Below are 14,441 nucleotides of genomic sequence, written 5' to 3'. Positions count from 1 at the left end.
TCTTGGTACTTCCAGGCTGGGCTATTGTAATTCTTTATTATCAGGGTGTCCAAACAACTCTTTAAGAAGCCTCCAGTTGATCCAAAATGCTGCAGCCAGAGTTCTGACAGGTATTGACAAAAGAGATCACATAACTCCTGTAATGGCGTCGCTTCATTGGCTGCCCGTTAAATTTAGAATAATTTTTAAAACCCTTCTTTTAACCTACAAGGTCCTCAGAGGCCTAGCTCCATCCTACCTGGAGGAGCTAGTGATACCTTATCAGCCCAATAGACCACTCCGCTCTCAGAATGCTGGTCTACTTGTGGTTCCCAGAGTCTCTAGGAGTAGAATGGGGGGCTGAGCATTTAGCTACCAGGCCCCCCTGCTATGGAACCAGCTCCCTGTCCAGGTACGGGAGGCTGACTCCATCGCTACTTTTAAGATCAAACTTAAAACCAGTTACTATCACAGATAGACAAATTATCATACTTAGGGGGTCGTCTAATCATTAGGTCACATCTTAGTTATGCTGCTATAGGCCAAGGCTGCCGGGGTCCGGAAACATGATCACCTGACAGGCCTGTCACCCCACTGGGTCTTGGTTTCCTCTCCTCTCCTTTCCTCTCCTTTCCTCCTCCTCATCAAGCAGACTAGTTATGATGATTCCTGTGTAGTTTTTCTGCTTCTCCCCCCCCTCCCCTCTCTACTTATTTACAGGTATCGCCGCCTTCGGAGCTGCATGACGACCTCCGCCCCCGCTGACCCATTGTATAGTGTATTTTTTTGTGTGTTCCTGTGCTCTGTGCCTCTCCTCTCCTCTCCTCTCCTCTCCTCTCCTCTCCTCTCCTCTCCTCTCCTCTCCTCTCCTCTCCTCTCTCTTTACCCAGTCGGCCATCAGCAGGAGGGTCTCCTCTCCTCTCTCTTTACCCAGCCGGCCATCAGCATGAGCCTGGTCCTGCTCAAGGTTTCTTCCTGTTAAAGGGGAGTTTTTCCTTGCCACTGTTGCTTGTCTGGGGTTAAGCCCTGGGATTCTGGAAAGCGCCTTGAAACAATTTTGATTGTATAAGACGCTATATAAATAAAGATTGATTTGATTTTAGATTTGATTTGATTTGAGGACTGTCCAGCCTTGGGTTAGCCACTCTGGGTGGTCCCCTGATGTTAGCAGCTTGTTCATCTGTGCTGCCAGGCGTTCATGGAGTGCAGTCAGCTTCTTAAGCCAGTAGGCGTGGATCTTATTGGGCCCTGGTGCTGTCCAGCTCTTCATTTTGGACACTCTTGTTTGGATGTCTGCTAAGGTGATGACTACAGGGTCTTGTTCTGGGAGTTGGCTGTGCTCAGTCTGTAGGTCTTGCAGCCATCGGGCAGTAGTGTTATGCGTTGCCTCTTTCTCCCAGATACTCTTCCAGTATTGTTCCGTCTCAGCCCTGGGGGGCTATGTTGTCATCTTGTTCCCCTGCCATTGAGAGTAGACCTTTGCTGGGTTAGTGGAGAACACCCTGTTTATTCTCCTTTCCTCTACTTCTCTTGTGTACCGCTTTAGTCGGGTAGCCAGGGCTGTGAGCCTTTGCTTAGCAGTCTCCAGTGCCTCAGGTATGGACAGTTTGTTGTATTTCTTGGGCCGCTCTGTCCTTAGATTCACGCCTCTACTCAGCTCTGTTAGGAGGCTGACTTCTCTCCGTGTTGCCATGATTTTTGCCTCTAGCCTTCTCCTCCATGGGGCCATTTGCTCCTTATGGCTATTCATGCTCTTCATCTTATAGCCAAGCATCTGTAGGATTACCGTTGCCGCTGCATACATCAGCTGATTGGTCTCAGTGATGGTAGTGGTAGGGATGGTTGACAGCGCCGTGTTCAAGTCTTCCAGTCGAGATTCGTCTGGTACTTTGTGTGTTAGCCTTGGCAGGGAGGTAGTTGGGTTCCCCCAGGACTCCATGATTGACTCTCTCTCTCTCTCTCTCTCTCTCTATGTATATATATATATATATAATCTCTGTAGGTATATATAAATATATATAATTTTTATTCCCCAACTTCCACAGCCTTTTAATTTATTTTCAAAGTTTTATGTCTTTTGAGCAATTTAACAAGTCTTTTTCCCCGTAGCCTGGAAGGCAGAGTATTGGGGTTTATTTACCAGCCCTTTTGAAACAGTCTCCAAGAGCAGCTTCACAGCACTCCTCCAAACTGCCATCATGCTGTTATTTTTGAGCCAAGGAAGTCAATACTTGTTTGTCACATTTATATTTCTCTGTTGCAGATCGTTTAGGTTTTTATTTGCCTCCGCGTGTTGATGACAAAAGTGTCTGTATGATTTTGATAAGTATGGTCACTCCATATTTCCTTTCAACTAAGCTTTCTGACAGGTGTTGCTATAGAAACCCATATCCCACTGCCATTTTTCATCAGACTGGAGAGGAAATGAGCAGTTCTTGGGTGAATTCTATGTTTTATAAGTGCAGCTGGCAATTCATAATCAGTGTCAGAGCATAGTGTCCTGCGAGCCATATGCAGCCTCTGAAACTAAACGCTGTATTCTTTTTTCTAAAAGATGAATTTTTACAATGGCAAATATATATTTGTATTTAATAGTTTGCTCAATCTTGTTCATTACTTTTGATTATGACAGATTTTTGCACCATTGTTAATGTTGGATTAGAAGCAGTGAGTTTCATTATTTTGACATTATTTTGATTAATAAAAGTATAATGACTCAAAATGATGGGCACATTGGCAGAAAGTTCTGTACGATGTCTTGGAAATACTTAAATCTCATTCATTGCTGCTACTCAGTAGATTAAAAAACACACACACTGTTAATAAGAGCATCAGAGAAGATGCGTCAGCGTTGACATATTTTCCTGTTTATCTTTAGCTTCCTGAGACAAAAACACAATTTGGATTCAGACTCCAACATCAAATGAAGCTTCAGTTGTCTGAAATCATCCTTCCACTTTTGACTCAGACTACAGGAGTCACCATCACTCCTGTTCTCAGCCAGGCCTAAATTCTTCTACTACACTCGGACCCCTGAGAAATGAAATATTGAGAGGTTGGCAAAATGACAGCATTAGGGTTAATTTATAATTATGCTGGGATCATTTAATATATACACACACACCTGTAAATATACACAGACATAGGCTTCACCAGTGCCTTGGGTGTAGCTCTTCACAAGAATCTCAAACAAGAAAATATTGTTCTATTAAATACCATATAGACTCTTTTGCAAAGTTCCATGTTTGTGAAGTGACCTCTCAGACTCCGATAATGGAAAGAGGCTGCTTGGAGGCTCTGAGTCAGCGTACGCCTCTGCCGCCACTCGTGACAAATGCTCAGTATGGCGCTGCCATCTTCATCTTGTGGTAGTTAGGTAGGTACCCAGGCAGTCCTTACTGCCCCTGCTGGAGGGTAGTCACACCAGGTAAGACCAGGTTTTGGTGATGCATGGACTGGCTGTCACAGCGAACTGGTACTGTACAAGATGAAACCAATTGGGGTGACAGAAGCCAGCTATCTTGTCAGAACAGATCCACCTAACCTCGTTCTTTCTGTTCAAGAGAAGCTCCTTCATGATTAGTGACTAAATGTGGAGGAACAGCTCATGGGATGTCTCCTTTCACTATGGCCCACATTGCATTTCATTGTGGACTTCATCCTCTTTATTGATATGTCATTTTTATATTTAATTTCAGATTTTATTTTTCTTCAATTGAGCTTCACACATTTGTATGCTATATAACCATTGTAAATGCAAATTTAAAATTTAAAAAAATTTAAAAAATTTTCCTGGTGCTGCAGCATGCCTAACCAGAGGGCTTGGAGATTTGAGTGGCCTGAGAGGAGCAAAGCTGCCTCAGGAGAACCAGGAGCCAGGCAGGACCTGTAAGCACATTAACTTAGATAACTGCACCACATGGTGAAAAGGTGTGCGGAGTGCAGGTCATTCCTCTGAAAGAGGGGCACGTGTTGACCACAAAGCCAATGACATGATCAGACGGTGATGATCGGGAGGCAGCTGCTTTTGAAGAGTGCACATAGGTAACCAGCTGCTGGAGTGACAGTCACCAGTGAATGGTACCCAGGTGAATCCACCTTGCCCCCTAGTGATAAAACCAGGAAAACAAAACACAAACAAAAGGCACCAACACACAGGCCAACAGGAAGTTGGTGGGAGGACTTTCCACAGGCACAGACTGGACAGGCTGCTATGAAAACCTTGGCATCTCAAGCCAGGAAGGCCTCCAGTTGGCGCCGCGCGAGTGGCAGCCTGTAACAACAGCTCCTGCTCCCCTTTGAGCTTTTCTTTACTTTTTCTTCTTTTCTCCGCACCTACTACTTTTGTTTTTGTGTGTTCGGTTTGTTTTCATTTATCTTCATCATGTACGTAAGACTTGTGGAGTTTGCACTGGTGGCTCTACTTGTTTTTTCACTTTTTGATACCGCGTCCGGAGACCCATTGCAGAGCCGCGGCTCACTTGTTTACAGCAGGGACCAGCTGTTCGCCCTGTGGAGCTCTGCGGCGCTGCCCAAGGAAGGACCCGATGTGCCCCCCCGAGCTGAGGAGGAGGAAACGGGGACGCCGCGCCGGGGTCGAGAGCCGTGCCAGGAGGAGATGCTATCGGCCCGTCCTGCCCTCCATCATCATGGGGAACGTCAGATCTCTCCCCAACAAGATGGACGAGCTGGCGGCGCTGACCCGGCATCACTTCCTGTCTTCTAAATCGTTTGTTGGTTGCACTGTGCACAGTGTGTTGTAGTCACTTTACTTAATATTGAACTCTTTGTGTGTTGTATTCACTTTACTTAAAATTTGAACACTTGGGACATTCTAGTCACCTGATAACAACAATGAGAAACAACCCATATTAAACAAATACAGGGTTTCGCAGACTATTAGCATTAGCATGGCCTCACCGTCTGTTTCACCCGGTGTCTTTGTCTGTTCAGCGTGTGAAATGTTTAGTTACTCCTCTGCCTCCTTTAGTGAAGGGTATAGGTGCAGAAAGTGTAGTTTAATTACGGCTATGGAGGCGAGACTTAGCGAGCTTGACACGCGGTTCCGCAGCTTGGAGTATTAGTATGTAACACATGTTCAACCAAAAGAAACAAGTTGTGGAAAGTCTGTTAGGTCAGTAATGAATGCAACATGTAGTGTATAAAGGTGGTGCATGCAAAAAAACAAACCAAACCAGAACACCGAAGCAGACCAGGAGGGAGCCAAGCAAGAGACTGACTGCCAAGACTGTGGAGCATTTATAGCCCGCACAGCTAATCAGTCCAGGTGAGCTGGATCGCCACTTAGCAGCACTTGGCCCACCCACTGCCTGCAGAAGGGAGGAGACAACAGAGAGGCAGGCAGAGAAAACACAACCAGGGTCATCACACCCCTACCCATAAGAACAGAGACCACCAAGGTCATCCGAAAAAACATACCGAAAGCTGACCCCGGAACCTTAGAAAAAGAAAAAAAAAACTACTGTATTTAAATATTTAGATTCATGTGGCTACAGTTACCTTGTGGCCAAATTCCTTAAGTTGGTAGGGTATGCTGTCACCACCTGGAAAGACAGAGTACTTAACCCTGCAAAAGAACTTCCCTTAGAAAACAGACAGGGCAGACTGACAAACAGTAAAATCTCTACCACTCAAAAAGCACGAGACATTACATCCGCCATAACATTCTCTGTGCCCTTGATGTAACAAATATCGAGCTGATAGGGCTGCAAATATAAGGCCCACCTCATCAGACGCTGGTTTGGATTTTGTAGGGTCTGTAAAAATGGGTTATGATCAGTGTACACTTTCACGGGAGCACCCGTATTTATGTATACCTCAAAATGCCTCACAGCCCAAATTAAGTGCCTCTTTCTCAATCACCGAATAGTTCAATTGGTGGGAATTGAACTTTCGGGAAAAAAAACTGACCGGTTTGTTGACACCCAATTTTTCCTCCTGTAAGAGGACTGCACCTGAGAGAAGAAATGGACCACTTCTTGTCAAAGTGACAGGTTGACCTTTCCCTGAACCCGCCCACAACTGTTCCCTCAGGTATGGACAGTTTGTTGTATTTCTAATCCCTAACCCTGAGTCTTTGCAGCAAGAATGGTCTTTGGAGTCTTATAGTCAAACAGGGAGTTTTGGGTATGTGTTCCGTTACAAGACGGGGGAGTTGATTCTCTATCAGCGGGAAGAATCTTCCAGTGAGGGGCCTATGTTGTCGGCTACGATGTCTTCCAATGACTGGGGTGTGTTGAAACTGATCAAACCGGGAATGGTGTGTGTGACTGAAGAAGGCTGTGAAGAAAGAAACAACACAGAACAGAAACCTTCCACAGAACAAACATTTTGTGAAACATTTGTGAAAACTAGAGAAGAGAAAACTATTGGAGAAAGTTAGACTGTTAGAACCCTAACACTGTGGTTCAGAAGAAAAGAGAAAAGAGTTGGTGGCCTCAAGTAAGAAATTTAGGGGCCTGCGTTGTCTTCCGGTGTCCGAGGTGTGTAACTGAAGAAGCTTAAATCCCCTGGAGACCTGGAGGCCCTCCTGGAGAAAAACATTCTTAACATGAGTTATATCGCCTGAACCTGTTGTTTGGTAGAGTTCCCGTGTAGGGACTTATCCCCATGGGAGCTACATCACCACCAGTTGGTCCACCGGGGCAGTCGTCAATATCAGACTTTTCGGCGCCAATCAACTTTCTTTTTTTTTTTTCCTTCTCGCCAAGCATTGTAAAGCGAATATATACATGATCATCTCACAGTCATTAGCTCAGTCCTCCAGAACTTCATCGGAAGCTTCACCGTCTGCGAGCGCGTGTAACAAACAAAGATGGCTGCAAAGATGACTACCGGTAAGCCTCAAATTCTTCCCAAACTTTTCCTCTGTAGTTTTCTAAATAGTTTTAGAAAACTATTAATGAATGAACTATTAATGATTAACTACTATTTACGAATAACTGTGTTTTAGAAGTTACAGTAGAGGTTCACCATATGCCAATTTATCCTGGTAAGCAATCCGTGATCTTTTTAACCTGAAAGTTGTTCTATTTTTATTCTAGATTTTTAAGTGTAACTTTCTGTATCTTTAAAGTCAGCGCCGATGAGTTTGAAGGAATAACCCTCACGCAAACAGACATTGGTATTTTACATACAGTTTTTTTTTTTTTGTTTTGTTTTGTTTTGTTTTTTATGAACAGCTCAGTTGTTCATAGATTGCTGAAATATAACTTTTTATGATACATTTTTCAGATCTGTTAGCCAGGGCTGAAAGATTGGTATCCGAAGACAACCAAGAAACTGAAAAAGCAGTAAAAGCATTGCTGTGTTCTGAAACCCCACCCCCCGTGCAGGGGACAAATTGCTGTGTAACTGAAATTGGTGAAATTGAGATTGAGAGCAGACCCTCGGCACTTCAACATGGGACTGACTCAAGTAAGCAGACGAACAAACTCTCCAGAAGACGTGTGAGACAGCCAGGAGGACCGAAGTCGACTGTACAAGGTAATATATTTATCTGTGATTAGAAGTATATACAAAATATGTGCCGTTTTGATGATTTGTATTTTAACGATTTTCCCCTCTGTCTAAACAGAACCATCAAAACAGAACCTTCAAACGTGCGCCTCTCTGAGCACTGTGACTCCCACGGCAGCTCCACTCTCCCGTGAACCTTCTGCCCCTGCGAGGAGACGTAGAATACGGCAAGCGTGTACCACTCTGACCCCTGTACTTACAGCGGGACCCACGGCAGCTCCACTCTCGCTTTCACCAGATCCTTTCGAACCTGCGAGGCCGATAAGGAGACGTAGGAACCAGAGACACAAGTCTAACATTGTCAGGAGATTGTTTGATGGTATATTTTATACTATATCTTCTTGACTAATAATAATAATAATATATAAAAAAATAATAACTCATCTCTCATCTAATTACAGATTCAGGGTTGAGATTAAACGAGAGCGTTCCTGAACCGTCCTTCAACAGGGTGGACGGGGGTACAGCCGGATACAATCATCCCCAACAACAGCACGAGCACCACGAGAACGTTCCTGATCCGCTCTTTGACAGGGTGGAGGAGGATACAGGCTGCTACATTCATTCCCAACACCCCCAAGACAAGGTAGTGCTGGAGATTTTCAATAATGTCATACGGTATATTGTTTCCTCCAATTGTAACCAAAGGTGTACTAAAACAGTGTTGAAAAAGCTGTAATTTTTTTTTTCCTTTTTCTGTCTTTTGTTTAAGATATGGATGAGGATTTCAATGTTGAATATTTTAATCAAGTACCGATTGTTTTACAAATAGCTGTTGATCAATTAAGTGATGAGGATTTCAATGTTGAATATTTTAATCAAGTACCGAATGCTTTACAAATAGCTGTTGATCAATTAAGTGAAATTCCAATCTCCATTCCAATAAATTTACATTTTACAGAGCAAAATGAAAACGTCCTAGAACTTGACACCTTACAACTCATAAATGATGCCCTCGAAAACCTTAATGCAGTTAATGCAGTAGAGTTTGAAAATCATTCTCCTTCATCAGCTCTCCACACGCAAAGTGATCATGTCTTACACGCGGTAACAATCAGATCAGAGACGGATTCAGCAGAGACACAAGAAGGGGGGTCAGAGAGCAGCCCCTCAGCCCTTACACACATGGCCCCCCCTAAACTTTCTCCTCAGCAAGGGGGAGGAGGGCTAGGAGAAAATCCATCCGATCTCTCTCCTGAGCGGGGTGAGAGGTTTTTTAATGATTTTATCACATGGAGAACAAGACGCTCCTTTAACATTCCCACTCGGGGAAATGTGCCTGACATTGCAACATTCTATCGAGATGTAACAGGGGTTATCAGCGAATTGGTGGATGTTGCCAGACGACATAGTAGTCGCAATGATTTAATACAGTTGGAGGTGGTGGGTGAAAACGTACACAATCATGTTACAGTTGCTGTGGATGAACAAGGTGAAAATATTCTACCGGCTTTTAATGGAATGCTAGATCGGATTGTGCAGTCAAACGGTATCATTTCATCGGATGAGAATATAGAATTCATCCTTCACGTGGTGCAGAACCCAGGAGGAGGTGCCAAACGTAAGATGGAGAAAACTCTAGACTGTGAAATCATTGACAAAAAAAGACGTCACTTATTTATCGTAGACAACAGAGACAACCAGCTTTGCTTCGCCATCAGTCTAGCTCACGTTATCTACCCGAAACTTACTGAAAGAGGATGCCTTGATATTGCGAGGAAGTTGCAGCATCAGGCTGGTTTAAATGATGAGACCCCCGTCACTTTCAGTGACATTGGTAAATTTGAAAATATTCTGGGGCGTAAAATTGTTGTGTTTTACAGAACATGCCACAGTAAACCCCTCTCACATTATGAGACAAAATTCTCTGATCGTTCCAATCAGTTGTTTCTCTTTTTACTACAAAATCACTATTATGGGATAAAAAATCTCAAAGCCTTCCTGGGGTCGTCAGTCTGTAATTATTGTTACAAGACTTTTAAGCACCCCTATACCCACTTTTGTAAAGGTTACTGCGCAGTGTGCAACGATCCTGCCTGCCCCACAGAAGGGTTCAACACAGTGGTTTGCTCTGACTGTAACAGAACGTGTCGCTCACCCTCTTGTTTCACCAGACACAAATTGGTCGGTTCAAGCAGAAAGTCCAGCCTCTGCGACCAAATCAAAAAATGCGCACGATGCGAACTATACTACAGTGTCAATTTGTCGTTAGACGATGCAAAGCATCGCTGTGCGGTGAAAAAATGTAAAATCTGTGGTGAAAAACTGCAGAGCGACTCTAAAGTCGATCATAGTTGTTACATTCCTACCCTCCAACCAGACATCTCACATCCTGATTTGGTTTTTTATGATTTTGAAACATTTGTGGGTCAAAATGGAGAGCATGTTCCTTTTTTAGTGCATACAAAAACATCCAAAGGTGAAGAGAAGGCGTTTTATGGTCTTGACTGTGCTAAAATGTTTATTTTGCATTTCAGGAAGCCACGATACAAACAGAACATCTTTATAGCCCATAATGCCAAGGGGTTTGACAGTTATCTGGTGTTAAAAGGTATGTTGGAACTGGATGTGACGCCACAACAGATTCTGATGAACGGGAGTAAAATCCTCAGTTTTGAGGAATCCCATTATGGTCTCAAATTCATAGATTCCCTGTCATTTCTCCCCATGCGTCTCAGCGCTATGCCCAAAGCCTTAGGATTCACTGACAAGACCAAGGGGTATTTCCCACACAAATTTAGCTCAGAAATTCACCTCAATTACGTGGGGCCCTATCCCGTTCCGTCCGACTACGACGTAGATCGCATGACGGTGCGCGAACGGGAAGAATTTGACCCGTGGTACAACGAGGTCAGCCGCGGTACCTTTGACTTCAAAAAGGAGGCCTCGCTGTACTGCAAAAATGATGTTGACATTCTCACCCAGGGCAGTCTTAAATTTAGAGATCAGTTCCTAGGTGAGACGGGGGTAGACCCTTTTGGTTCTATCGCCATAGCCGGAGCCTGTATGAAGGTGTTTCGCACCAATTATCTGACTCCTAACACTCTGGCTATCCCCTGCCCGCACAACTATTTGAATCAGAGCAAAAGATTCTCTAGCGCATCGGTTCAATGGTTAGAATGGTTGATGCACAAAGAAAAAATCTTTATACAGCATGCTCTAAACATGGGTGAAAAACAGATTGGTGCATTTTTCGTAGACGGATATGCTGAGATTGACGGTGTAAAACATGTCTGGGAATTTCATGGATGTTTTTACCACGGCTGTCCCAGTTGCTTTGATCCCACAGTACAGTGCGATATGAGAGGCGTCACCTTTGGTGAACTGCACTACAAAAGTGAGAAGAGGGTGAGTGAGCTACAGACCACACATGGGGTTCGTGTTGTAGTCATGAGAGAACACACGTGGAACCAGATGAAAACAACATGCACGGAGGTTAAAGAATTTCTCCGTTGCTTTAACGCTCCTGAGCCTCTCAACCCCCGAAAAGCACTTTTCGGAGGTAGAACGAGCGCTTTAAAACTGCGACACACGGCAGCGCCCGATGAAACCATCCACTATGTTGATGTCACCTCACTGTACCCGTTTGTCAACAGTACTTGCTCTTACCCCTTTGGTCACCCCGTGATCATCTACAAAGATTTCGAGGACCCACGCAGCTACTACGGCTTCATCAGAGCCACTGTGTATCCTCCTCGAGGTCTTTTATTCCCCGTGTTACCGCACAAAAGTGAGGGAGGTAAATTACTCTTTACACTGTGTCGCACCTGTGCCGAAACTAACAATGAGGGTGGCCCCTGCGAACACGACGATGAGGGCAGAGCTCTGACGGGGGTCTGGGTCACCGTTGAATTCATCAAAGCTCTGGATGTGGGGTACAGGGTGGGTAAAATTACAGAAGTCTGGCACTTTGACAAGAGCAGCGACACTGTGTTTACCGACTACATACACACCTTTTTGAAAGGAAAGCAGGAAGCCTCGGGTTACCCCGCTGAGGCGACGGACCGAGAGAGCAGGGAAAAATACATCAGGGACTATCAGGAGCATCAGGGCATTCTTTTAGATGCTGGCAAAATCGAGACCAATCCTGTGAAAAGACAGGTTGCTAAATTGTGTCTCAACAGTTTGTGGGGAAAGTTTGCACAGAGAGATAATTTGTTTAAAACCACCATTGTCTCAGATCCTAAAGAATTCTTTAGTTACATGTTTTCAGGTAAATACAAAGTCGAATACTTTTCCGTTCTCCACAGCAACAGAGCTCTCATCAGGTGGAAATACACCGACAGGTACGTTCAACCCCCAGGTAAACAGAGTAATGTTTTTATTGCAGCATTCACCACAGCACACGCACGACTGAAGCTGTACAGTTATCTGGAAAAACTACAAGACAGAGTGTTTTACATCGACACAGATAGTTTAATCTATCTGGTCAAAGAGGGTGAGAAACCTCTAGAGCTGGGTAACTATTTAGGTGACCTGACGGATGAACTGGATGGTGACAGCATTCAAGAGTTTGCAGCGGCGGGTCCCAAGAGTTACGCGTACCAAACACGAAATAAAAAGAAAGTCGTCATGCGTGTGAAAGGTATCACTCAGACCCGGGAATTTTGTGAGCGTGTGAGCTTTGACAGTGTCAGAGAGCTGGTGGAGGGTTACCTGAGTAATAAACAAGAGGGAAACACGATCGAGATCCGTCAACACAGCATCAGACGTGATAAAAAGGGTTTCGCATTGAGAAATGTGTCATTTGATAAAAAATTAGGGTGGTGTATGACAAAAGACGACTCTTTGCTGACGGAACAACTCTGCCTTTCGGGTATTAGAAATGCAGGAAATTGAATTTGATCCTAGGTTTATCTTTCCTTTTTCTTGTTTAATCGCGGGTCCGAGCGGGTGTGGAAAGACCTATTTTGTAAAAAATGTATTGGAAAACTGTGACCGTGTAATAAATGTTGTACCTGACAATATCGTGTGGATTTATACCTCTTTTCAACCTATGTACGCTGAACTGCAAAAGATGATTAAAAACATTAAATTTGTCAAAGGTCTGCCTGATTCTTTTGAAGATGAAACACTGTTTCCTCCTGATCAAAAGCATTTGATTATTTTGGACGATGTTATTTTTCAAGCCTCTGACCATCCTGAAGTGGTAAAGATTTTTACACAGTATCGCCACCACAGAAACATGAGTGTTATGATGTTGACTCAAAACGTGTTTCACCAGGGTAAACACAGTCGCACCATCAGTTTGAACAGCAATTATTTGGTCATGTTTAAAAACCCACGGGATAAACTACAAATGAATATATTGGCTCATCAGATTTTTCCATCACAAAAGACATTTTTCTTGGAGAGTTTTGAAGACGCCACAAAAGACCCTCACGGGTATTTAATAGTGGATCTCACCCCCGTCTGCCCAGATCCGTACAGACTGAGGACGGGTGTGCTTCCTCACCAGCAAGCGGCCGTTTACATCCCCAGAGCGTCGACGTAGATCATCATGTCAGCGCGTATAAAAAGAAACGCACCCCTGCTGAAGGCCCTGTACCGTGCCACACCCAAGAAACGTAGAGACATTCTTATTCACAGCTCCCCGGATTTTATCCAGACACTGTGTGAGATTTCTTTAAATCTTCTAAAAGGAAACCTCCCCCTGACTCCTTCTCAATTTAAAAAACTGAAGAGACAGAAAAAAATTATCAAACTGTTGGCTGATAAAAGAACCAGTTTAAAGAGGAAGCAACAGGTTCTAAAGAAGCAGACGGGCGGATTTCTTTTACCTCTCCTCTCAGCGGTGGTACCTTTGATCGGGAACCTCGTCGGAGGATTGATACGAAAATGACTTTGAAAAAGGCCCAAAAAATGTTTCTCGTCACCCCTCATCAACTCAACCGCCTGACGCGGCCCTCCCAGTCCATCAGAGATGTCGCGGAGGACGATTTGGATGCTAGGATGAGAGCCATCTTAAACGAGCAGGGGCTGAGCGCTCATGAAAAAATTAAAAAATATAACGCGTTACTGCAAAGATATCTGACCTTTGTGAAGCAGGATCAGACAGAGAATCTGACAGAGAATCTGACAAAGACGGAGGCAGAGGCAGATTCTGGGACGGACGTACGGACGTCCGATAGCATCATCGACGACGTGTTGCAGAGCCTCCCACCGCGAGATCGCAAGAATGCCGAATACGTCTTAAAGAAATTATCCGACCGTCACGATGTTTGGAATACAAAAGGGGAATTTGTGTACCGGGGCAACGTTGTAAAAGGGTCTCACATGATCGATCTATTCAAACGACTCTTGTTTCCTTTTAAAAAGAAAAAATCAGAGGGTTCTGAACCTCCCGGATGGACACATTTTTTAAATACTCTCTCAGAATTAAACATCCCTTTGTCTTCTATAAGTAACCCAAAAGCGCGTAATCAATACCGACTCCTCAAGATGGATGCGATCGGATCTCAAGACTCTGAAACACCTGCGGATCTACCGTCAAAAACTAGAAGACGAACAAATGACCCCCCGCGTTGGATTAACATTTCATCGTGAATAAATGTAATACACAAAGTTTTGTCTTTTACCAATAAAGCGTTTATTAAACATTTTTTCGAAGCGTACAGTCATTCATTCAAAAACTTTAAAAATCTTTAAAACATTGCAAAAAACAACACCCCTGCTTGGAGGGACCATTGATTTTATTTCTAATACAGCGCTGATATTTCCTCACATAGTCGTACACCATGAAGTCATTCTTTATTACATCATCATTGTACAAAGACAGTACTTGATCAAAAGATAGCCCGCACGCGCGGTGACAGAGGTAATAGATGCAATGTTGTCCGCAGACCGTCGACATGTGGTGCTGCAACTGAACGTCGTGGTACTCAATGTTTTTAGAACGTTTTTCCAGAAACTGTAAGATGCTC

The sequence above is a fragment of the Takifugu rubripes genome, chromosome 19 (assembly GCF_901000725.2).
Source record: "Takifugu rubripes chromosome 19, fTakRub1.2, whole genome shotgun sequence".
NCBI lineage: Eukaryota > Metazoa > Chordata > Actinopteri > Tetraodontiformes > Tetraodontidae > Takifugu > Takifugu rubripes.
Note: the sequence above shows the minus strand (reverse complement) of the source record.